This window comes from Phocoena phocoena, chromosome 3, assembly GCF_963924675.1.
Source record: "Phocoena phocoena chromosome 3, mPhoPho1.1, whole genome shotgun sequence".
NCBI classification, from domain to species: Eukaryota; Metazoa; Chordata; class Mammalia; order Artiodactyla; family Phocoenidae; genus Phocoena; species Phocoena phocoena.
In genome coordinates this window covers 135,970,807-135,997,944 of record NC_089221.1, presented here as the reverse complement: position 1 = coordinate 135,997,944, position 27,138 = coordinate 135,970,807, and positions in this window count along the sequence as shown.

Sequence of the window (27,138 nt, the reverse complement as noted above, 5' to 3'; positions counted from 1 at the left end):
CTTGTGAGCTGGGCACAAAACCGCAGGATTGCTTCAGGCCCTAATCTGTTTCCAGCAGGGCACACTGAGCCTTTGTTTAACTCCTCTTCCTGGTGGGCAATGTGCGTTACATTTGCCCGTGCAGACACCTACAGCTAGTCTCTCATTGTTTCTCTCTATTCCTGTTCATCTTGCACAGAAATTGCAAGCTGTGCCAAAGAGGAGGTTAAAGGCACTGACTCTCCAAGCGGGGAGAGTGTTAGTAAAGCATCTGGAATGGTGATCCCGAGGACCAGGATACAAAAACTGAGATGCATTTTAAATTGTTTCCCAATCACACGGTGGACTATACTCTAGGTTTCTCATGCATGTTTTAGCTGGAGGAAGAATCCCTTGAACCTGGAGAGTTGGGAACCATGGAATGGGTACCATGCAGTATGACTTCAAAAGGTCTGCATTTGCTCACCGAAACTCACCAATGCTATCAGCCTGAAGTGTCCAGCCTTATGTCTCAACCAGCTCTGGGTGTAGATGTGGTAAATCCCGGTTGCATCACATGCCCTGAGTGAATTATTTAAGAATTGCTCTCTATTTCACTGTCTTTGTGTTTTGCTTTCGAAATTTATTTTGATAATGGGATTTATCGGATTTTCACTACTGCGTTTCGGCCGCTGTACACACGCTTGATTCTCTTACGGAGACATATATATCCATGGGTTTTAAGATTCTTCCTAGTCAGGTATATTCCTAGGCGTTGAATATGTGGTGTTGGGTCCATTTCGTTGAGCAAGGAGTAGGTCTTGTCTATTACATATTTGGCTTATGGAAAGTTATCTGTGCTAATTTCAGTCTCTGGTTTTATGCAGCACCCCAAGGCGCCTTTCCCCATAAGCAAGCACTAGTTGGTTTTCTAAATTTGAGACCCTGTTCTGTTTTGTAATTCAATTCATGTGTAGTCAAGTTTACATTCCGTGTATTAGTGATATCTTATGATGTTTCTTTTTCTGTGTGACGTAGTTCACGTAAAATCACCGTACCTGCATCCACTCACTATACCGCTACGGGCCTGATGACACAGATTTCATTGCTGAGTTATATTGCATTGTACGTACGTGCCACAACTTCTTTATCCATTTTTTGCTTTCTGGGATATTTACCTGATACTGTAGACGAGCTTCTTGTGAACACAGCCGTCCCAAATATTGGGGTGGCTGTCTGTTTTTGATTTTAATTTCCGTAAGCTATAGGACCATAAGTGGAAGTGCCATAGTTTGTGTTGCTTTGTTTCTTACGTGTTTCAGTAAACACCATACACTTCTCCAGAGTGGCTGCTGACAATTTACATCCTGCCAATCAGCATAACAAGGCTCCCTGTTCTCCATATCCTGTCCTACCTTTCTGGATTTTACACTTTTTTCAGATGGCCCTCTTGCCCGGGGGGCAGTGAGACTTCATTGTAGTGCAGATTTCCTTTACAGGCTTGCTTGGTTGGCCAAAAAGGGCGTATGCGTTTTTTCCTGAATATATTCAGGAAAAAACGCATACGCCCTTTTTGGCCAAGTGCATCATTGTCGACGTTGTGCCTCTTTTCCTATACTTTCAGGGCAATTCCTGTCTACCCCCTGCAATCGTTTTCCTGAAATTCTGCCCCGCTTTCAAGTCCCCTTTGCAGGCTTACTTCAATATACTTTTGGAAGATAGCTGTCATTTATAACTCTGCAGGTTTGTGAAGTAAAGTGCCCCTGAGCTCCTTTCTTCAACTCGCTTTCTTGTGAACTGGGCACAAAACCGCAGGATTGCTTCAGGCCTTAATCTGTTTCCAGCAGGGCACACTGAGCCTTTGCTTAATTCCTCTTCCTGGTGGGCAATGAGCGTTACATTTGCCCGTGCAGACACCTACAGCTTGTCTCTCATCGTTTCTCCCTATTCCTGTTCATCTTGCACAGAAATTGCAAGCTGTCCCAAAGAGGAGGTTAAAGGCACTGACTCTCCAAGCGGGGAGAGTGTTAGTAAAGCATCTGGAATGGTGAACCCGAGGACCAGGATACAAAAACTGAGATGCATTTTAAATTGTTTCCCAATCACACGGTGGACGATACTCTAGGTTTCTCATGCATGTTTTAGCTGGAGGAAGAATCCCTTGAACCTGGAGAGTTGGGACCCATGGAATGGGTACCATGCAGTATGACTTCAAAGGGTCTGCATTTGCTCACCGAAACTCACCAATGCTATCAGCCTGAAGTGTCCAGCCTTATGTCTCAACCAGCTCTGGGTGTAGATGTGGTAAATCCCGGTTGCATCACATGCCCTGAGTGAATTATTTAAGAATTGCTCTCTATTTCACTGTCTTTGTGTTTTGCTTTCGAAATTTATTTTGATAATGGGAATTATCGGATTTTCACTACTGCGTTTCGGCCGCTGTACACACGCTTGATTCTCTTACAGAGACATATATATCCATGGGTTTTAAGATTCTTCTTAGTCAGGTATATTCCTAGGCGTTGAATATGTGGTGTTGGGTCCATTTCGTTGAGCAAGGAGTAGGTCTTGTCTATTACATATTTGGCTTATGGAAAGTTATCTGTGCTAACTACAGTCTCTGATTTTATGCAGCACCCCAACGCACCTTTCCCCATAAGCAAGCACTAGTTGGTTTTCTAAATTTGAGACCCTGTTCTGTTTTTTAATTCAGTTCATGTGTAGTCAAGTTTACATTCCGTGCATTAGTGATGTCTTATGATGTTTCTTTTTCTGTGTGACGTAGTTCACGTAGAATCACCGTACCTGCATCCACTCACTATGCCGCTACGGGCCTGATGACACAGATTTCATTGCTGAGTGATGTTGCATTGCACGTACATGCCACAACTTCTTTATCCATTTGTTGCTTTCTGGGATATTTACCTGGTATTGTAGACGAGCTTCCTGGGAACACAGCCGTCCCAAACTTTGGGGTGGCTCTCTGTTTTTGATTTTAATATCCCTAAGGAATAGGACCATAAGTGCAATTGCCATAGGCTGTGTTGCTTTATTTCTTACGTGTTTCAGGAAACACCATACACTTCTCCACGGTGGCTGTTGGCAATTTACATCCTGCCAATCAGCATAACAAGGCTCCCTGTTCTCCATATCGTGTCCTACCTTTCTGGATTTTTCACTTTTTCAGATGGCTCTCTTGCCCGCGGGGCAGTGAGACTTCATTGTAGTGCAGATTTCCTTTACAGGCTTGCCTGGTTGGCCAAAAAGGGCGTATGCGTTTTTTCCTGAATATATTCAGGAAAAAACGCATACGCCCTTTTTGGCCAAGTGCATCATTGTCGACGTTGTGCCTCTTTTCCTATGCTTTCAGGCCAATTCCAGTCTACCCCCTGCAATCGTTTTCCTGAAATTCTGCCACGCTTTCAAGTCCAATTTGCATGCTTACTTCAATATACTTTTGGAAGATAGCTGTCATTTATAACTCTGCAGGTTTGTGAATTACATTGCCCCTGAGCTCCTTTCTTCAATTCGCTTTCTTGTGAGCTGGGCACAAAACCGCAGGATTGCTTCAGGCCCTAATCTGTTTCCAGCAGGGCACACTGAGCCGTTGTTTAATTCCTCTTCCTGGTGGGCAATGAGCGTTACATTTGCCCGTGCAGACACCTACAGCTAGTCTCTCATTGGTTCTCCCTATTCCTGTTCATCTTGCACAGAAATTGCAAGCTGTGCCAAAGAGGACGTTAAAGGCACTGACTCTCCAAGCGGGGAGAGTGTTAGTAAAGCATCTGGAATGGTGAAACCGAGGACAATTATACGAAAACTGAGTTGCATTTTAAATCGTTTCCCAATCACACGGTGGACGATACTCTGGATTTCCCATGCATGTTTTAGCTGGAGGACGAATGCTTTGAACCTGGAGAGTTGGGACCCATGGAATGGGTACCATGCAGTATGACTTCAAAGGGTCTGCATTTGCTCACCGAAACTCACCAATGCTATCAGCCTGAAGTGTCCAGTCTTATGTCTCAACCAGCTCTGGGTGTAGATGTGTTAAATCCCGGTTGCATCACATGCCCTGAGTGAATTATTTAAGAATTGCTCTCTATTTCACTGTCTTTGTGTTTTGTTTTCGAAAGTTATTTTGATAATGGGATTTATCGGATTTTCACTGCTGCGTTTCGGCCGCTGTACACACGCTTGATTCTCTTACGGAAACATATATATCCATGGGTTTTAAGATTCTTCCTAGTCAGGTATATTCCTAGGCGTTGAATATGTGGTGTTGGGTCCATTTCGTTGAGCAAGGAGTAGGTTTTGTCTATTACATATTTGGCTTATGGAAAGTTATCTGTGCTAATTTCAGTCTCTGGTTTTATGCAACAGCCCAAGGCACCTTTCCCCATAAGCAAGCACTAGTTGGTTTTCTAAATTTGAGACCCTGTTCTGTTTTGTAATTCAGTTCATGTGTAGTCAAGTTTACATTCCGTGTATTAGTGATATCTTATGATGTTTCTTTTTCTGTGTGACGTAGTTCACGTAAAATCACCGTACCTGCATCCACTCACTATACCGCTATGGGCCTGATGACACAGATTTCATTGCTGAGTTATATTGCATTGTACGTACGTGCCACAACTTCTTTATCCATTTTTTGCTTTCTGGGATATTTACCTGATACTGTAGACGAGTTTCTTGTGAACACAGCCGTCCCAAATATTGGGGTGCCTGTCTGTTTTTGATTTTAATTTCCGTAAGCTATAGGACCATAAGTGGAAGTGCCATAGGTTGTGTTGCTTTGTTTCTTACGTGTTTCAGGAAACACCATACACTTCTCCAGAGTGGCTGCTGTCAATTTACATCCTGCCAATCAGCATAACAAGGCTCCCTGTTCTCTATATCCTGTCCTACCTTTCTGGATTTTACACTTTTTTCAGGTGGCCCTCTTGCCCGGGGGGCAGTGAGACTTCATTGTAGTGCAGATTTCCTTTACAGGCTTGCTTGGTTGGCCAAAAAGTGCGTATGCGTTTTTTCCTGAATATATTCAGGAAAAAACGCATACGCCCTTTTTGGCCAAGTGCATCATTGTCGACGTTCTGCCTCTTTTCCTATGCTTTCAGGGCAATTCCAGTCTACGCCCTGCAATCGTTTTCCTGAAATTCAGCCCCGCTTTCAAGTCCCCTTCGCAGGCTTACTTCAATATATTTTTGGACGAGAGCTGTCATTTATAACTCTGCAGGTTTGTGAATTACAGTGCCCCTGAGCTCCTTTCTTCAACTCGCTTTCTTGTGAGCTGGGCACAAAACCGCAGGATTGCTTCAGGCCCTAATCTGTTTCCAGCAAGGCACACTGAGCCTTTGTTTAATTCCTCTTCCTGGTGGGAAATGAGCGTTACATTTGCCCGTGCAGACACCTACAGCTAGTCTCTCATTTTTTCTCCCTATTCCTGTTCATCTTGTACAGAAATTGCAAGCTGTGCCAAAGAGGAGGTTAAAGGAACTGACTCTCCAAGCAGGGAGAGAGTTAGTAAAGCATCTGGAATGGTGAACCCGAGGACCAGGATACAAAAAATGAGATGCATTTTAAATCGTTTCCCAATCACACGGTGGACGATACTCTAGGTTTCTCATGCATGTTTTAGCTGGAGGAAGAATCCCTTGAACCTGGAGAGTTGGGACCCATGGAATGGGTTCCATGCAGTATGACTTCAAAGGGTCTGCATTTGCTCACCGAAACTCACCAATGCTATCAGCCTGAAGTGTCCAGCCTTATGTCTCAACCAGCTCTGGGTGTAGATGTGTTAATTCCCGGTTGCATCACATGCCCTGAGTGAATTATTTAAGAATTGCTCTCTATTTCACTGTCTTTGTGTTTTGTTTTCGAAATTTATTTTGATAATGGGATTTATCGGATTTTCACTACTGCGTTTCGGCCGCTGTACACACGCTTGATTCTCTTACGGAGACATATATATCCATGGGTTTAAAGATTCTTCCTAGTCAGGTATATTCCTAGGCGTTGAATATGTGGTGTTGGGTCCATTTCGTTGAGCAAGGAGTAGGTCTTGTCTATTACATACTTGGCTTATGGAAAGTTATCTGTGCTAATTTCCGTCTCTGGTTTTATGCAGCACCCCAAGGCACCTTTCCCCATAAGCAAGCACTAGTTGGTTTTCTAAATTTGAGACCCTGTTCTGTTTTGTAATTCAGTTCATGTGTAGTAAAGTTTACATTCCGTGTATTAGTGATATCTTATGATGTTTCTTTTTCTGTTTGACGTAGTTCACGTAGAATCACCGTACCTGCATCCACTCACTATGCCGCTACGGGCCTGATGACACAGATTTCATTGCTGAGTGATATTTCATTGTACGTACGTGCCACAACTTCTTTATCCATTTTTTGCTTTCTGGGATATTTACCTGATACTGTAGACGAGCTTCTTGTGAACACAGCCGTCCCAAATATTGGGGTGGCTGTCTGTTTTTGATTTTATTTTCCGTAAGCTATAGGACCATAAGTGCAATTGCCATAGGCTGTGTTGCTTTATTTCTTACGTGTTTCAGGAAACACCATACACTTCTCCAGGGTGGCGGTTCACAATTTACATCCTGCCAATCAGCATAACAAGGCTCCCTGTTCTCCATATCCTGTCCTACCTTTCTGGATTTTACACTTTTTTCAGATGGCCCTTTTGCCCGGGCGGGCAGTGAGATTTCATTGTAGTGCAGATTTCCTTTACAGGCTTGCTTGGTTGGCCAAAAAGGGTGTATGCGTTTTTTCCTGAATATATTCAGGAAAAAACGCATACGCCCTTTTTGGCCAAGTGCATCATTGTCGACGTTGTGCCTCTTTTCCTATGCTTTCAGGGCAATTCCAGTCTACCCCCTGCAATCGTTTTCCTGAAATTCTGTCCCGCTTTCAAGTCCCCTTCGCAGGCTAACTTCAATATATTTTTGGAGGATAGCTGTCATTTATAACTCTGCAGGTTTGTGAATTACAGTGCCCCTGAGCTCCTTTCTTCAACTCGCTTTCTTGTGAGCTGGGCACAAAACCGCAGGATTGCTTCAGGCCCTAATCTGTTTCCAGCAGGGCACGCTGAGTCTTTGTTTAATTCCTCTTCCTGGTGGGCAATGAGCGTTACATTTGCCCGTGCAGACACCTACAGCTAGTCTCTCATTGGATCTCCCTATTCTTGTTCATCTTGCACAGAAATTGCAAGCAGTGCCAAAGAGGAGGTTAAAGGCACTGACTCTCCATGTGGGGAGAGTGTTAGTAAAGCATCTGGAATGGTGAACCCGAGGACCAGGATACGAAAACTGAGATGCATTTTAAATGGTTTCCCAATCACACGGTGGAAGATACTCTGGGTTTCCCATGCATGTTTTAGCTGGAGGAAGAATCCCTTGAACCTGGAGATTTGGGACCCATGGAATGGGTACCATGCAGTATGACTTCAAAGGGTCTGCATTTGCTCACCGAAACTCACCAATGCTATCAGCCTGAAGTGTCCAGCCTTATGTCTCAACCAGCTGTGGGTGTAGATGTGGTCAATCCCGGTTGCATCACATGCCCTGAGTGAATTGTTTAAGAATTGCTCTCTATTTCACTGTCTTTGTGTTTTGTTTTTGAAATTTATTTTGATAATGGGATTTATCGGATTTTCACTGCTGTGTTTATGCCGCTGTACACACGCTTGATTCTCTTACGGAGACATATAAATCCATGGGTTTTAAGATTCTTCCTAGTCAGGTATATTCCTAGGGGTTGAATATGTGGTGTTGAGTCCATTTCGTTGAGCAAGGAGTAGGTCTTGTCTATTACATATTTGGCTGATGGAAAGTTATCTGTGCTAATTTCAGTCTCTGGTTTTATGCAGCATCCCAATGCACATTTCCCCTTAAGCAAGCACTAGTTGGTTTTAAAAATTTGAGACCCTGTTGTCTTTTGTAATTCAGTTCATGTGTAGTTAAATTTACATTCCGTTTATTAGTGATATCTTATGATGTTTCTTTTTCTGTGTGACGTAGTTCACGTAGAATCACCGTACCTGCATCCACTCACTATGCCGCTACGGGCCTGATGACACAGATTTAATTGCTGAGTGATATTGCATTGCACGTACGTGCCACAACTTCTTTATCCATTTTTTGATTTCTGGGATATTTACCTGGTACTGTAGACGAGCTTCTTGGGAACACAGCTGTCCCAAACTTTGGGGTGGATCTCTGTTTTTGATTTAATTTCCCTAAGCAAGAGGACCATAAGTGCAATTGCCATAGGCTGTGTTCCTTTATTTCTTACGTGTTTCAGGAAACACCATACACTTCTCCAGGGTGGCTCTTGGCAATTTACATCCTCCCAATCAGCATAACAAGGCACCCTGTTCTGCATATCCTGTCCTACCTTTCTGGATTTTACACTTTTTTCAGATGGCCCTTTTGCCAGGGGGGCAGTGAGACTACATTTTAGTGCAGATTTCCTTTACAGGCTTGCTTGGTTGGCGAAAAAGTGCATATGCGTTTTTTCCTGAATATATTCAGGAAAAAACGCATACGCCCTTTTTGGCCAAGTGCATCATTTTCGACGTTGTGCCTCTTTTCCTATGTTTTCAGGGCAATTCCAGTCTACCCCCTGCAATCGTTTTACTGAAATTCTGCCCCGCATTCTAGTCCCCTTTGCAGGCTTACTTCAATATACTTTTGGAAGATAGCTGTCATTTATAACTCTGCAGGTTTGTGAATTACAGGGCCCCTGAGCTCCTTTCTTCAACTCGCTTTCTTGTGAGCTGGGCACAAAACCGCAGGATTGCTTCAGGCCCTAATCTGTTTCCAGCAGGGCACACTGAGCCTTTGTTTAATTCCTCTTCCTGGTGGGCAAAGAGTGTTACATTTGCCCGTGCAGACACCTACAGCTAGTCTCTCATTGGTTCTCCCTATTCCTGTTCATCTTGCACAGAAATTGCAAACTGTGCCAAACAGGAGGTTAAAGGCACTGACTCTCCAAGCGGGGAGAGTGTTAGTAATGCGTCTGGAATGGTGAACCCGAGGACAAGGAAACGAAAACTGAGATCCAATTGAAATCGTTTCCCAATCTCACGGTGTACTATAATCTGTGATTCCCATGCATGTTTTTGCTGAAGGAAAAATCCCTTGAACCTGGAGAGTTGGGACCCATGGAATGGGTACCATGCAGTATGACTTCAAAGGGTCTGCATTTGCTCACCGAAACTCACCAATGCTATCAGCCTGAAGTGTCCAGCCTTATGTCTCAACCAGCTCTGGGTGTAGATGTGGTCAATCCCGGTTGCATCACATGCCCTGAGTGAATTATTTAAGAATTGCTCTCTATTTCACTGTCTTTGTGCTTTGTTTTCGAAATTTGTTTTGAGAATGGGATTTATCGGATTTTCACTGCTGCGTTTCGGCCGCTGTACACACGCTTGATTCTCTTACGGAGACATATATATCCATGGGTTTTAAGATTCTTCCTAGTCAGGTATATTCCTAGGCGTTGAATATGTGGTGTTGGGTCCATTTCGTTGAGCAAGGAGTAGGACTTTTCTATTACATATTTGGCCTATGGAAAGTTATCTGTGCTAATTTCAGTCTCTGGTTTTATGCAGCACCCCAAGGCGCCTTTCCCCATAAGCAAGCACTAGTTGGTTTTCTAAATTTGAGACCCTGTTCTGTTTTGTAATTCAGTTCATGTGTAGTCAAGTTTACATTCCGTGTATTAGTGATATCTTATGTTGTTTCTTTTTCTGTGTGACGTAGTTCACGTAGAATCACCGTACTTGAATCCACTCACTATGCCGCTACGGGCCTGATGACACAGATTTCATTGCTGAGTGATATTGCATTGCACGTACGTGCCACAACTTCTTTATCCATTTTTTGCTTTCTGGGATATTTACCTGATACTGTAGACGAGCTTCTTGTGAACACAGCCGTCCCAAACTTTGGGATGGCTCTCTGTTTTTGATTTTAATTTCCGTAAGCAATAGGACCATAAGTGGAAGTGCCATAGGCTGTGTTGCTTTGTTTCTTACGTGTTTCAGGAAACACCATACACTTCTCCAGGGTGGCTGCTGGCAATTTACATCCTGCCAATCAGCATAACAAGGCTCCCTGTTCTCCATATCCTGTCCTACCTTTCTGGATTTTACACTTTTTTCAGATGGCCCTTTTGCCCGGGGGGGCAGTGAGATTTCATTGTAGTGCAGATTTCCTTTACAGGCTTGCTTGGTTGGCCAAAAAGGGCGTATGCGTTTTTTTCCTGAATATATTCAGGAAAAAACGCATACGCCCTTTTTGGCCAAGTGCATCATTGTCGACGTTGTGCCTCTTTTCCTATGCTTTCAGGGCAATTCCAGTCTACCCCCTGCAATCGTTTTCCTGAAATTCAGCCCCGCTTTCAAGTCCCCTTCGCAGGCTTACTTCAATATATTTTTGGAGGATAGCTGTCATTTATAACTCTGCAGGTTTGTGAAGTACAGTGCCCCTGAGCTCCTTTCTTCAACTCGCTTTCTTGTGAGCTGGGCACAAAACCGCAGGATTGCTTCAGGCCCTAATCTGTTTCCAGCAGGGCACACTGAGCCTTTGTTTAATTCCTCTTCCTGGTGGGTAATGAGCGTTACATTTGCCCGTGCAGACACCTACAGCTAGTCTCTCATTGGTTCTCCCTATTCCTGTTCATCTTGCACAGAAATGGCAAGCTGTGCCAAACAGGAGTTTAAAGGCACTGACTCTCCAAGCGGGGAGAGTGTTAGTAAAGCATCTGGAATGGTGAACCCGAGGACCAGGATACGAAAACTGAGATGCATTTTAAATCGTTTCCCAATCACACGGTGAACGATACTCTGGGTTTCCCATGCATGTTTTAGCTGGAGGAAGAATGCCTTGAACCTGGAGAGTTGGGACCCATGGAATGGGTACCATGCAGTATGACTTCAAAGGGTCTGCATTTGCTCACCGAAACTCACCAGTGCTATCAGCCAGAAGTGTCCAGCCTTATGTCTCAACCTGCTCTGGGTGTAGATTTGGTCAATCCCGGTTGCATCACATGCCCTGAGTGAATTATTTAAGAATTGCTCTCTATTTCACTGTCTTTGTGTTTTGTTTTCGAAATTTATTTTGATAATGGGATTTATCGGATTTTCACTGCTGCGTTTCGGCCGCTGTACACACGCTTGATTCTCTTACGGAGACATATATATCCATGGGTTTTAAGATTCTTCCTAGTCAGGTATATTCCTATGCGTTGAATATGTGGTGTTGGGTCCATTTCGTTGAGCAAGGAGTAGGTCTTGTCTATTACATATTTGGCTTATGGAAAGTTATCTGTGCTAATTTCAGTCTCTGGTTTTATGCAGCACCCCAAGGCACCTTTCCCCGTAAGCAAGCACTAGTTGGTTTTCTAAATTTGAGACCCTGTTCTGTTTTGTAATTCAGTTCATGTGTAGTCAAGTTTACATTCCGTGTATTAGTGATATCTTATGATGTTTCTTTTTCTGTGTGACGTAGTTCACGTAGAATCACCGTACCTGAATCCACTCACTATGCCGCTACGGGCCTGATGACACAGATTTCATTGCTGAGTGATATTGCATTGCACGTACGTGCCACAACTTCTTTATCCATTTTTTGCTTTCTGGGATATTTACCTGATACTGTAGACGAGCTTCTTGTGAACACAGCCGTCCCAAATATTGGGGTGGCTGTCTGTTTTTGATTTTAATTTCCGTAAGCTATAGGACCATAAGTGGAAGTGCCATAGGCTGTGTTGCTTTGTTTCTTACGTGTTTCAGGAAACACCATACACTTCTCCACGGTGGCTGCTGGCAATTTACATCCTGCCAATCAGCATAACAAGGCTCCCTGTTCTCCATATCCTGTCCTACCTTTCTGGATTTTACACTTTTTTCAGATGGCCCTTTTGCCCGGGGGGGCAGTGAGATTTCATTGTAGTGCAGATTTCCTTTACAGGCTTGCTTGGTTGGCCAAACAAGGCGTATGCGTTTTTTCCTGAATATATTCAGGAAAAAACGCATACGCCCTTTTTGGCCAAGTGCATCATTGTCGACGTTGTGCCTCTTTTCCTATGCTTTCAGGGCAATTCCAGTCTACCCCCTGCAATCGTTTTCCTGAAATTCAGCCCCGCTTTCAAGTCCCCTTCGCAGGCTTACTTCAATATATTTTTGGAGGATAGCTGTCATTTATAACTCTGCAGGTTTGTGAAGTACAGTGCCCCTGAGCTCCTTTCTTCAACTCGCTTTCTTGTGAGCTGGGCACAAAACCGCAGGATTTCTTCAGGCCCTAATCTGTTTCCAGCAGGGCACACTGAGCCTTTGTTTAATTCCTCTTCCTGGTGGGCAATGAGCGTTACATTTGCCCGTGCAGACACCTACAGCTAGTCTCTCATTGGTTCTCCCTATTCCTGTTCATCTTGCACAGAAATGGCAAGCTGTGCCAAACAGGAGTTTAAAGGCACTGACTCTCCAAGCGGGGAGAGTGTTAGTAAAGCATCTGGAATGGTGAACCCGAGGACCAGGATACGAAAACTGAGATGCATTTTAAATCGTTTCCCAATCACACGGTGGACGATACTCTGGGTTTCCCATGCATGTTTTAGCTGGAGGAAGAATGCCTTGAACCTGGAGAGTTGGGACCCATGGAATGGGTACCATGCAGTATGACTTCAAAGGGTCTGCATTTGCTCACCGAAACTCACCAGTGCTATCAGCCAGAAGTGTCCAGCCTTATGTCTCAACCAGCTCTGGGTGTAGATGTGGTCAATCCCGGTTGCATCACATGCCCTGAGTGAATTATTTAAGAATTGCTCTCTATTTCACTGTCTTTGTGTTTTGTTTTCGAAATTTATTTTGATAATGGGATTTATCGGATTTTCACTGCTGCGTTTCGGCCGCTGTACACACGCTTGATTCTCTTATGGAGACATATATATCCATGGGTTTTAAGATTCTTCCTAGTCAGGTATATTCCTAGGCGTTGAATATGTGGTGTTGAGTCCATTTCGTTGAGCAAGGAGTAGGTCTTGTCTATTACATATTTGGCTTATGGAATGTTATCTGTGCTAATTTCAGTCTCTGGTTTTATGCAGCACCCCAAGGCACCTTTCCCCGTAAGCAAGCACTAGTTCGTTTTCTAAATTTGTGACCCTGTTCTGTTTTGTAATTCAGTTCATGTGTAGTCAAGTTTATATTCCGTGTATTAGTGATATCTTATGATGTTTCTTTTTCTGTGTGACGTAGTTCACGTAGAATCACCGTACCTGCATCCACTCACTATGCCGCTACGGGCCTGATGACACAGATTTCATTGCTGAGTGATATTGCATTGCACGTACGTGCCACAACTTCTTTATCCATTTTTTGCTTTCTGGGATATTTACCTGATACTGTAGACGAGCTTCTTGTGAACACAGCCGTCCCAAATATTGGGGTGGCTGTCTGTTTTTGATTTTAATTTCCGTAAGCTATAGGACCATAAGTGGAAGTGCCATAGGCTGTGTTGCTTTGTTTCTTACGTGTTTCAGGAAACACCATACACTTCTCCAGGGTGGCTGCTGGCAATTTACATCCTGCCAATCAGCATAACAAGGCTCCCTGTTCTCCATATCCTGTCCTACCTTTCTGGATTTTACACTTTTTTCAGATGGCCCTTTTGCCCGGGGGGCAGTGAGACTTCATTGTAGTGCAGATTTCATTTACAGGCTTGCTTGGTTGGCCAAAAAGGGCGTATGCGTTTTTTCCTGAATATATTCAGGAAAAAACGCATACGCCCTTTTTGGCCAAGTGCATCATTGTCGACGTTGTGCCTCTTTTCCTATGCTTTCAGGACAATTCCAGTCTATCCCCTGCAATCGTTTTCCTGAAATTCTGCCCTGCTTTCAAGTCCCCTTCGCAGGCTTACTTCAATATATTTTTGGAGGATAGCTGTCATTTATAACTCTGCAGGTTTGTGAATTAAGGTGCCCCTGAGCTCCTTTCTTCAACTCGCTTTCTTGTGAGCTGGGCACAAAACCGCAGGATTGCTTCAGGCCCTAATCTGTTTCCGGCAGGGCATGCTGAGCCTTTGTTTAATTCCTCTTCCTGGTGGGAAATGAGCGTTACATTTGCCCGTGCAGACACCTACAGCTAGTCTCTCATTGGTTCTCCCTATTCCTGTTCATCTTGCACAGAAATTGCAAGCTGTGCCAAACAGGAGGTTAAAGGCACTGACTCTCCGAGCAGGGAGAGTGTTAGTAAAGCATCTGGAATGTTGAACCCGAGGACCAGGATACGAAAACTGAGATGCATTTTAAATCGTTTCCCAATCACACGGTGGATGATACTCTGGGTTTCCCATGCATGTTTTAGCTGGAGGAAGAATCCCTTGAACCTGGAGAATTGGGACCCATGGAATGGGTACCATGCAGTATGACTTCAAAGGGTCTGCATTTGCTCACCGAAACTCACCAATGCTATCAGCCTGAAGTGTCCAGCCTTATGTCTCAACCAGCTCTGGGTGTAGATGTGGTAAATCCCGGTTGCATCACATGCCCTGAGTGAATTATTTAAGAATTGCTCTCTATTTCACTGTCTTTGTGTTTTGTTTTCGAAATTTATTTTGATAATGGGATTTATCGGATTTTCACGGCTGCGTTTCGGCCGCTGTACACACGCTTGATTCTCTTACGGAGACATATATATCCATGGGTTTTAAGATTATTCCTAGTCAGGTATATTCCTAGGCGTTGAATATGTGGTGTTGGGTCCATTTCGTTGAGCAAGGAGTAGGTCTTGTCTATTACATATTTCGCTTATGGAAAGTTATCTGTGCTAATTTCAGTCTCTGGTTTTATGCAGCACCCCAAGGCACCTTTCCCCATAAGCAAGCACTAGTTGGTTTTCTAAATTTGAGACCCTGTTCTGTTTTGTAATTCAGTTCATGTGTAGTCAAGTTTACATTCCGTGTATTAGTGATATCTTATGATGTTTCTTTTTCTGTGTGACGTAGTTCAGGTAGAATCACCGTACTTGAATCCACTCACTATGCCGCTACGGGCCTGATGACACAGATTTCATTGCTGAGTGATATTGCATTGCACGTACGTGCCACAACTTCTTTATCCATTTTTTGCTTTCTGGGATATTTACCTGATACTGTAGACGAGCTTCTTGTGAACACAGCCGTCCCAAACTTTGGGGTGGCTCTCTGTTTTTGATTTTAATTTCCGTAAGCAATAGGACCATAAGTGGAAGTGCCATAGGCTGTGATGCTTTGTTTCTTACGTGTTTCAGGAAACACCATACACTTCTCCAGGGTGGCTGCTGGCAATTTACATCCTGCCAATCAGCATAACAAGGCTCCCTGTTCTCCATATCCTGTCCTACCTTTCTGGATTTTACACTTTTTTCAGATGGCCCTTTTGCCCGGGGGGGCAGTGAGATTTCATTGTAGTGCAGATTTCCTTTACAGGCTTGCTTGGTTGGCCAAACAGGGCGTATGCGTTTTTTCCTGAATATATTCAGGAAAAAACGCATACGCACTTTTTGGCCAAGTGCATCATTGTCGACGTTGTGCCTCTTTTCCTATGCTTTCAGGGCAATTCCAGTCTACCCCCTGCAATCGTTTTCCTGAAATTCAGCCCCGCTTTCAAGTCCCCTTCGCAGGCTTACTTCAATATATTTTTGGAGGATAGCTGTCATTTATAACTCTGCAGGTTTGTGAAGTACAGTGCCCCTGAGCTCCTTTCTTCAACTCGCTTTCTTGTGAGCTGGGCACAAAACCGCAGGATTGCTTCAGGCCCTAATCTGTTTCCAGCAGGGCACACTGAGCCTTTGTTTAATTCCTCTTCCTGGTGGGCAATGAGCGTTACATTTGCCCGTGCAGACACCTACAGCTAGTCTCTCATTGGTTCTCCCTATTCCTGTTCATCTTGCACAGAAATGGCAAGCTGTGCCAAACAGGAGGTTAAAGGCACTGACTCTCCAAGCGGGGAGAGTGTTAGTAAAGCATCTGGAATGGTGAACCCGAGGACCAGGATACGAAAACTGAGATGCATTTTAAATCGTTTCCCAATCACACGGTGGACGATACTCTGGGTTTCCCATGCATGTTTTAGCTGGAGGAAGAATGCCTTGAACCTGGAGAGTTGGGACCCATGGAATGGGTACCATGCAGTATGACTTCAAAGGGTCTGCATTTGCTCACCGAAACTCACCAGTGCTATCAGCCAGAAGTGTCCAGCCTTATGTCTCAACCAGCTCTGGGTGTAGATGTGGTCCATCCCGGTTGCATCACATGCCCTGAGTGAATTATTTAAGAATTGCTCTCTATTTCACTGTCTTTGTGTTTTGTTTTCGAAATTTATTTTGATAATGGGATTTATCGGATTTTCACTGCTGCATTTCCGCCGCTGTACACACGCTTGATTCTCTTACGGAGACATATATATCCATGGGTTTTAAGATTCTTCCTAGTCAGGTATATTCCTAGGCGTTGAATATGTGGTGTTGAGTCCATTTCGTTGAGCAAGGAGTAGGTCTTGTCTATTACATATTTGGCTTATGGAATGTTATCTGTGCTAATTTCAGTCTCTGGTTTTATGCAGCACCCCAACTCACCTTACCCCCTAAGCAAGCACTAGTTGGTTTTCTAAATTTGAGACCCTGTTCTGTTTTGTAATTCAGTTCATGTGTAGTCAAGTTTACATTCCGTGCATTAGTGATATCTTATGATGTTTCTTTTTCTGTGTGACGTAGTTCACGTAGAATCACCGTACCTGCATCCACTCACTATGCCGCTACGGGCCTGATGACACAGATTACATTGCTGAGTGATACTGCATTGCACGTACGTGCCACAACTTCTTTATCCATTTTTTGCTTTCTGGGATATTTACCTGGTACTGTAGACGAGCTTCTTGGGAACACAGCCGTCCCAAAATTTGGGGTGGCTCTCTGTTTTTGATTTTAATTTCCCTAAGGAATAGGACCATAAGTGCAATTGCCATAGGCTGTGTTGCTTTATTTCTTACGTGTTTCAGGAAACACCATACACTTCTCCAGGGTGGCTGTTGGCAATTTACATCCTGCCAATCAGCATAACAAGGCTCCCTGTTCTCCATATCCTGTCCTACCTTTCTGGATTTGACACTTCTTTCAGATGGCCCTCTTGCCCTGGGGGCAGTGAGACTTCATTGTAGTGCAGATTTCCTTTACAGGCTTGCTTGTTTGGCCAAAAAGGGCGTATGCGTTTTTTCCTGAATATATTCAGGAAAAAACGCATACGCCCTTTTTGGCCAAGTGCATCATTGTCGACGTTGTGCCTCTTTTCCTATGCTTTCAGGGCAATTCCAGTCTACCCCCTGCAATCGTTTTCCTGAAATTCTGCCCCGCTTTCAAGTCCCCTTCGCAGACTTACTTCAATATACTTTTGGAAGATAGCTGTCATTTATAACTCTGCAGGTTTGTGAATTACAGTGCCCCTGAACTCCTTTCTTCAACTCGCTTTCTTGTGAGCTGGGCAGAAAACCGCAGGATTGCTTCAGGCCCTAATGTGTTTTCAACAGGGCACGCTGAGCCTTTGTTTAATTGCTCTTCCTGGTCGGCAATGAGCGTTACATTTGCCGGTGCAGACACCTACATCTAGTCTCTCATTGGTTCTCCCTATTCCTGTTCATCTTGCACAGAAATTGCAAGCTGTGCCAAACAGGAGGTTAAAGGCACTGACTCTCCAAGCGGGGAGAGTGTTAGTAAAGCATCTGGAATGGTGAACCCGAGGACCAGGATACGAAAACTGAGATGCATTTTAAATCGTTTCCCAATCACACGGTGGACGATATTCTGGGTTTCCCATGCATGTTTTAGCTGGAGGAAGAATGCCTTGAACCTGGAGAGTTGCGACCCATGGAATGGGTACCATGCAGTATGACTTCAAAGGGTCTGCATTTGCTCACCGAAACTCACCAGTGCTATCAGCCAGAAGTGTCCAGCCTTATGTCTTAACCAGCTCTGGGTGTAGATGTGGTCAATCCCGGTTGCATCACATGCCCTGAGTGAATTATTTAAGAATTGCTCTCTATTTCACTGTCTTTGTGTTTTGTTTTCGAAATTTATTTTGATAATGGGATTTATCGGATTTTCACTGCTGCATTTCCGCCGCTGTACACACGCTTGATTCTCTTACGGAGACATATATATCCATGGGTTTTATGATTCTTCCTAGTCAGGTATATTCCTAGGCGTTGAATATGTGGTGTTGAGTCCATTTCGTTGAGCAAGGAGTAGGTCTTGTCTATTACATATTTGGCTTATGGAACGTTATCTGTGCTAATTTCAGTCTCTGGTTTTATGCAGCACCCCAACGCACCTTTCCCCATAAGCAAGCACTATTTGGTTTTCGAAATTTGAGACCCTGTTCTTTTTTGTAATTCAGTTCATGTGTAGTCAAGTTTACATTCCGTGTATTAGTGATATCTTATGATGTTTCTTTTTCTGTGTGACGTAGTTCACGTAGAATCACCGTACCTGCATCCACTCACTATTCCGCTACGGGCCTGATGACACAGATTTCATTGCTGAGTGATATTGCATTGTACGTACGTGCCACAACTTCTTTATCTATTTTTTGCTTTCTGGGATATTTACCTGATACTGTAGACGAGCTTCTTGTGAACACAGCCATTCCAAATATTGGGGTGGCTGTCTGTTTTTGATTTTAATTTCCGTAAGCTATAGGACCATAAGTGGAAGTGCCATAGGTTGTGTTGCTTTGTTTTTTACGTGTTTCAGGAAACACCATACACTTCTCCAGGGTGGCTGCTGGCAATTTACATCCTGCCAATCAGCATAACAAGGCTCCCTGTTCTCCATATCCTGTCCTACCTTTCTGGATTTTACACTTTTTTCAGATGGCCCTTTTGCCCGGGGGGGCAGTGAGATTTCATTGTAGTGCAGATTTCCTTTACAGGCTTGCTTGGTTGGCCAAAAAGGGCGTATGCGTTTTTTCCTGAATATATTCAGGAAAAAACGCATACGCACTTTTTGGCCAAGTGCATCATTGTCGACGTTGTGCCTCTTTTCCTATGCTTTCAGGGCAATTCCAGTCTACCCCCTGCAATCGTTTTCCTGAAATTCAGCCCCGCTTTCAAGTCCCCTTCGCAGGCTTACTTCAATATATTTTTGGAGGATAGCTGTCATTTATAACTCTGCAGGTTTGTGAAGTACAGTGCCCCTGAGCTCCTTTCTTCAACTCGCTTTCTTGTGAGCTGGGCACAAAACCGCAGGATTGCTTCAGGCCCTAATCTGTTTCCAGCAGGGCACACTGAGCCTTTGTTTAATTCCTCTTCCTGGTGGGCAATGAGCGTTACATTTGCCCGTGCAGACACCTACAGCTAGTCTCTCAATGGTTCTCCGTAATCCTGTTCATCTTGCACAGAAATTGCAAGCTGTGCCAAACAGGAGGTTAAAGGCACTGACTCTCCAAGCGGGGAGAGTGTTAGTAAAGCATCTGGAATGGTGAACCCGAGGACCAGGAAACGAAAACTGAGATGCATTTTAAATCGTTTCCCAATCACACGGTGGACGATACTCTGGGTTTCCCATGCATGTTTTAGCTGGAGGAAGAATCCCTTGTCCCTGGAGAGTTGGAACCCATGGAATGGGTACCATGCAGTATGACTTCAAAGGGTCTTCATTTGCTCACCGAAACTCACCAATGCTATCAGCCTGAAGTGTCCAGCCTTATGTCTCAACCAGCTCTGGGTGTAGATGTGGTCAATCCCGGTTGCATCACATGCCCTGAGTGAATTATTTAAGAATTGCTCTCTATTTCACTGTCTTTGTGTTTTGTTTTCGAAATTTATTTTGATAATGGGATTTATCGGATTTTCACTGCTGCGTTTCCGCCGCTGTACACACGCTTGATTCTCTTACGGAGACATATATATCCATGGGTTTTATGATTCTTCCTAGTCAGGTATATTCCTAGGCGTTGAATATGTGGTGTTGAGTCCATTTCGTTGAGCAAGGAGTAGGTCTTGTCTATTACATATTTGGCTTATGGAATGTTATCTGTGCTAATTTCAGTCTCTGGTTTTATGCAGCACCCCAACGCACCTTTCCCCATAAGCAAGCACTTGTTGGTTTTCTAAATTTGAGACCCTGTTCTTTTTTGTAATTCAGTTCATGTGTAGTCAAGTTTACATTCCGTGTATTAGTGATATCTTATGATGTTTCTTTTTCTGTGTGACGTAGTTCACGTAGAATCACCGTACCTGCATCCACTTACTATGCCCCTACGGGCCTGATGACAGAGATTTCATTGCTGAGTGATATTGCATTGCACGTACGTGCCACAACTTCTTTATCCATTTTTTGCTTTCTGGGATATTTACCTGATACTGTAGACGAGCTTCTTGTGAACACAGCGGTCCCAAATATTGGGGTGGCTGTCTGTTTTTGATTTTAATTTCCGTAAGCTATAGGACCATAAGTGGAAGTGCCATAGGCTGTGTTGCTTTGTTTCTTACGTGTTTCAGGAAACACCATACACTTCTCCAGGGTGGCTGCTGGCAATTTACATCCTGCCAATCAGCATAACAAGGCTCCCTGTTCTCCATATCCTGTCCTACCTTTCTGGATTTTACACTTTTTTTCAGATGGCCCTTTTACCCGGGGGGGGGCAGTGAGATTTCATTGTAGTGCAGATTTCCTTTACAGGCTTGCTTGGTTGGCCAAAATGGGGGTATGCGTTTTTTCCTGAATATATTCAGGAAAAAACGCATACGCCCTTTTTGGCCAAGTGCATCATTGTCGACGTTGTGCCTCTTTTCCTATGCTTTCAGGGCAATTCCAGTCTACCCCCTGCAATCGTTTTCCTGAAATTCAGCCCGGCTTTCAAGTCCCCTTCGCAGGCTTATTTCAATATATTTTTGGAGGATAGCTGTCATTTATAACTCTGCAGGTTTGTGAAGTACAGTGCCCCTGAGCTCCTTTCTTCAACTCGCTTTCTTGTGAGCTGGGCACAAAACCGCAGGATTGTTTCAGGCCCTAATCTGTTTCCAGCAGGGCACACTGAGCCTTTGTTTAATTCCTCTTCCTGGTGGGCCATGAGCGTTACATTTGCCCGTGCAGACACCTACAGCTAGTCTCTCATTGGTTCTCCCTATTCCTGTTCATCTTGCACAGAAATGGCAAGCTGTGCCAAACAGGAGGTTAAAGGCACTGACTCTCCAAGCGGGGAGAGTGTTAGTAAAGCATCTGGAATGGTAACCCGAGGACCAGGATACGAAAACTGAGATGCATTTTAAATCGTTTCCCAATCACACGGTGGACGATACTCTGGGTTTCCCATGCACGTTTTAGCTGGAGGAAGAATGCCTTGAACCTGGAGAGTTGGGACCCATGGAATGGGTACCATGCAGTATGACTTCAAAGGGTCTGCATTTGCTCACCGAAACTCACTAGTGCTATCAGCCAGAAGTGTCCAGCCTTATGTCTCAACCAGCTCTGGGTGTAGATGTGGTCAATCCCGGTTGCATCACATGCCCTGAGTGAATTATTTAAGAATTGCTCTCTATTTCACTGTCTTTGTGTTTTGTTTTCGAAATTAATTTGATAATGGGATTTATCGGATTTTCACTGCTGCATTTCCGCCGCTGTACACATGCTTGATTCCCTTACGGAGACATATATATCCATGGGTTTTAAGATTCTTCCTAGTGAGGTATATTCCTAGGCGTTGAATATGTGGTGTTGAGTCCATTTCGTTGAGCAAGGAGTAGGTCTTGTCTATTACATATTTGGCTTATGGAATGTTATCTGTGCTAATTTCAGTCTCTGGTTTTATGCAGCACCCCAACGCACCTTTCCCCATAAGCAAGCACTAGTTGGTTTTCTAAATTTGAGACCCTGTTCTGTTTTGTAATTCAGTTCATGTGTAGTCAAGTTTACATTCCGTGTATTAGTGATATCTTATGATGTTTCTTTTTCTGTGTGACGTAGTTCACGTAGAATCACCGTACCTGCATCCACTCACTGTGCCGCTACGGGCCTGATGACACAGATTTCATTGCTGAGTGATATTGCATTGCACGTACGTGCCACAACTTCTTTATCCATTTTTTGCTTTCTGGGATATTTACCTGATACTGTAGACGAGCTTCTTGTGAACACAGCCGTCCCAAATATTGGGGTGGCTGTCTGTTTTTGATTTTTATTTCCGTAAGCTATAGGTCCATAAGTGGAAGTGCCATAGGCTGTGTTGCTTTGTTTCTTACGTGTTGCAGGAAACACCATACACTTCTCCAGGGTGGCTGCTGGCAATTTACATCCTGCCAATCAGCATAACAAGGCTCCCTGTTCTCCATATCCTGTCCTACCTTTCTGGATTTTACACTTTTTTCAGATGGCCCTTTTGCCCGCGGGGGCAGTGAGATTTCATTGTAGTGCAGATTTCCTTTACAGGCTTGCTTGGTTGGCCAAAAAGGGCATATGCGTTTTTTCCTGAATATATTCAGGAAAAAACGCATACGCCCTTTTTGGCCAAGTGCATCATTGTCGACGTTGTGCCTCTTTTCCTATGCTTTCAGGGCAATTCCAGTCTACCCCCTGCAATCGTTTTCCTGAAATTCAGCCCCGCTTTCAAGTCTCCTTCGCTGGCTTACTTCAATATATTTTTGGAGGATAGCTGTCATTTATAAATCTGCAGGTTTGTGAATTACAGTGCCCCTGAGCTCCTTTCTTCAACTCGCTTTCTTGTGAGCTGGGCACAAAACCGCAGGATTGCTTCAGGCCCTAATCTGTTTCCGGCAGGGCATGCTGAGCCTTTGGTTAATTCCTCTTCCTGGTGGGAAATGAGCGTTACATTTGCCCGTGCAGACACCTACAGCTAGTGTCTCATTGGTTCTCCCTATTCCTGTTCATCTTGCACAGAAATTGCAAGCTGTGCCAAACAGGAGGTTAAAGGCACTGACTCTCCGAGCAGGGAGATTGTTAGTAAAGCATCTGGAATGGTGAACCCGAGGACCAGGATACGAAAACTGAGATGCATTTTAAATCGTTTCCCAATCACACGGTGGATGATACTCTGGGTTTCCCATGCATGTTTTAGCTGGAGGAAGAATCCCTTGAACCTGGTGAGTTGGGACCCATGGAATGGGTACCATGCAGTATGACTTCAAAGGGTCTGCATTTGCTCACCAAAACTCACCACTGCTATCAGCCTGAAGTGTCCAGCCTTATGTCTCAACCAGCTCTGGGTGTAGATGTGGTAAATCCCGGTTGCATCACATGCCCTGAGTGAATTATTTAAGAATTGCTCTCTATTTCACTGTCTTTGTGTTTTGTTTTCGAAATTTATTTTGATAATGGGATTTATCGGATTTTCACTGCTGCGTTTCGGCCGCTGTACACACGCTTGATTCTCTTACGGAGACATATATATCCATGGGTTTTTAGATTCTTACTAGTCAGTTATATCCCTAGGCGTTGAATATGTGGTGTTGAGTCCATTTCGTTGAGCAAGGAGTAGGGCTTGTCTATTACATATTTGGCTTATGGAATGTTATCTGTGCTAATTTCAGTCTCTGGTTTTATGCAGCACCCCAAGGCACCTTTCCCCATAAGCAAGCACTAGTTGGTTTTCTAAATTTGAGACCCTGTTCTGTTTTGTAATTCAGTTCATGTGTAGTCAAGTTTACATTCCGTGCATTAGTGATATCTTATGATGTTTCTTTTTCTGTGTGACGTAGTTCACGTAGAATCACCGTACCTGCATCCACTCACTATGCCGCTACGGGCCTGATGACACAGATTTCATTGCTGAGTGATACTGCATTGCACGTACGTGCCACAACTTCTTTATCCATTTTTTGCTTTCTGGGATATTTACCTGGTACTGTAGACGAGCTTCTTGGGAACACAGCCGTCCCAAACTTTGGGGTGGCTCTCTGTTTTTGATTTTAATTTCCCTAAGGAATAGGACCATAAGTGCAATTGCCATAGGCTGTGTTGCTTTATTTCTTACGTGTTTCAGGAAACACCATACACTTCTCCAGGGTGGCTGTTGGCAATTTACATCCTGCCAATCAGCATAACAAGGCTCCCTGTTCTCCATATCCTGTCCTACCTTTCTGGATTTTACAGTTTTTTCAGATGGCCCTTTTGCCCGGGGGGCAGTGAGACTTCATTGTAGTGCAGATTTCCTTTACAGGCTTGCTTGGTTGGGCAAAAAGGGCGTATGCGTTTTTCCCTGAATATATTCAGGAAAAAACGCATACGCCCTTTTTGGCCAAGTGCATCATTTTCGACGTTCTGCCTCTTTTCCTATGCTTTCAGGGCAATTCCAGTCTACCCCCTGCAATCGTTTTCCTGAAATTCAGCCCCGCTTTCAAGTCCCCTTCGCAGGCTTACTTCAATATATTTTTGGAGGATAGCTGTCATTTATAACTCTGCAGGTTTGTGAATTACAGTGCCCCTGAGCTCCTTTCTTCAACTCGCTTTCTTGTGAGCTGGGCACAAAACCGCAGGATTGCTTCAGGCCCTAATCTGTTTCCGGCAGGGAATGCTGAGCCTTTGGTTAATTCCTCTTCCTGGTGGGAAAGGAGCGTTACATTTGCCCGTGCATACACCTACAGTTAGTCTCTCATTGGTTCTCCCTATTCCTGTTCATCTTGCACAGAAATTGCAAGCTGTGCCAAACAGGAGGTTAAAGGCACTGACACTCCAAGCGGGGAGAGTGTTAGTAAAGCATCTGGAATGGTGAACCCGAGGACCAGGATACGAAAACTGAGATGCATTTTAAATCGTTTCCCAATCACACGGTGGACGATACTCTGGGTTTCCCATGCATGTTTTATCTGGAGGAAGAATCCGTTGAACCTGAAGAGTTGGGACCTATGGAATAGGTACCGTGCAGTATGACTTCAAAGGGTCTGCATTTGCTCACCGAAACTCACCAATGCTATTAGCCTGAAGTGTCCAGCCTTATGTCTCAATCAGCTCTGGGTGTAGATGTGGTCAATCCCGGTTGCATCACATGCCCTGAGTGAATTATTTAAGAATTGCTCTCTATTTCACTGTCTTTGTGTTTTGTTTTCGAAATTTATTTTGATAATGGGATTTATCGGATTTTCACTGCTGCGTATCGGCCGCTGTACACATGCTTGATTCTCTTACGGAGACATATATATCCATGGGTTTTAAGATTCTTCCTAGTCAGGTATATTCCTAGGCGTTGAATATGTGGTGCTGAGTCCATTTCGTTGAGCAAGGAGTAGGTCTTGTCTATTACATATTTGGCTTATGGAAAGTTATCTGTGCTAATTTCAGTCTCTGGTTTTATGCAGCACCCCAAGGCACCTTTCCCCATAAGCAAGCACTAGATGGTTTTCTAAATTTGAGACCCTGTTCTGTTTTGTAATTCAGTTCATGTGTAGTCAAGTTTACATTCCGTGTATTAGTGATATCTTATGATGTTTCTATTTCTGTGTGACGTAGTTCACGTAGAATCACCGTACCTGCATCCACTCACTATGCCGCTACGGGCCTGATGACACAGATTTCATTGCTGACTGATATTGCATTGCACGTACGTGCCACAACTTCTTTATCCATTTTTTGCTTTCTGGGATATTTACCTGGTACTGTAGACGAGCTACTTGGGAACACAGCCGTCCCAAAATTTGGGGTGGCTGTCTGTTTTTGATTTTAATTTCCGTAAGCTATAGGACCATAAGTGGAAATGCCATAGGCTGTGTTGCTTTGTTTCTTACGTGTTTCAGGAAACACCATACACTTCTCCAGGGTGGCTGCTTGCAATTTACATCCTGCCAATCAGCATAACAAGGCTCCCTGTTCTCCATATCCTGTCCTACCTTTCTGGATTTTACACTTTTTTCAGATGGCCCTTTTGCCCGGGGGGCAGTGAGACTTCATTGTAGTGCAGATTTCCTTTACAGGCTTGCTTGTTTGGCCAAAAAGGGCGTATGCGTTTTTTCCTGAATATATTCAGGAAAAAACGCATACGCCCTTTTTGGCCAAGTGCATCATTGTTGACGTTCTGCCTCTTTTCCTATGCTTTCAGGGCAATTCCAGTCTACCCCCTGCAATCGTTTTCCTGAAATTCTGCCCCGCTTTCAAGTCCCCTTCGCAGGCTTACTTCAATATATTTTTGGAGGATAGCTGTCATTTATAACTCTGCAGGTTTGTGAATTACAGTGCCCCTGAGCTCCTTTCTTCAACTCGCTTTCTTGTGAGCTGGGCACAAAACCGCAGGATTGCTTCAGGCCCTAATCTGTTTTCAGCAGGGCACGCTGAGCCTTTGTTTAATTCTTCTTCCTGGTGGGCAATGAGCGTTACATTTGCCCGTGCAGACACCTACAGCTAGTCTCTCATTGTTTCTCCCTATTCCTGTTCATCTTGCAAAGAAATTGCAAGCTGTGCCAAACAGGAGGTTTAAGGCACTGACTCTCCAAGCATGGAGAGTGTTAGTAAAGCATCTGGAATGGTGAACCCGAGGACCAGGATAGGAAAACTGAGATGCATTTTAAATCGTTTCCCAATCACACGGTGGACGATACTCTGGGTTTCCCATGCATGTTTTAACTGGAGGAAGAATGCCTTGAACCTGGAGAGTTGGGACCCATGGAATGAGTACCATGCAGTATGACTTCAAAGGGTCTGCATTTGCTCACCGAAACTCACCAATGCTATCAGCCTGAAGTGTCCAGCCTTATGTCTCAACCAGCTCTGGGTGTAGATGTGGTCAATCCCGGTTGCATCACATGCCCTGAGTGAATTAGTTAAGAATTGCTCTCGATTTCACTGTCTTTGTGTTTTGTTTTCGAAATTTATTTTGATAATGGGATTTATCGGATTTTCACTGCTGCGTTTCTGCCGCTGTACACACGCTTGATTCTCTTACGGAGACATATATATCCATGGGTTTTAAGATTCTTCCTAGTCAGGTATATTCCTAGGCGTTGAATATGTGGTGTTGGGTCCATTTCGTTGAGCAAGGAGTAGGTCTTGTCTATTACATATTTGGCCTATGGAAAGTTATCTGTGCTAATTTCAGTCTCTGGTTTTATGCAGCACCCCAAGGCACCTTTCCCCATAAGCAAGCACTAGTTGGTTTTCTAAATTTGAGACCCTGTTCTGTTTTGTAATTCAGTT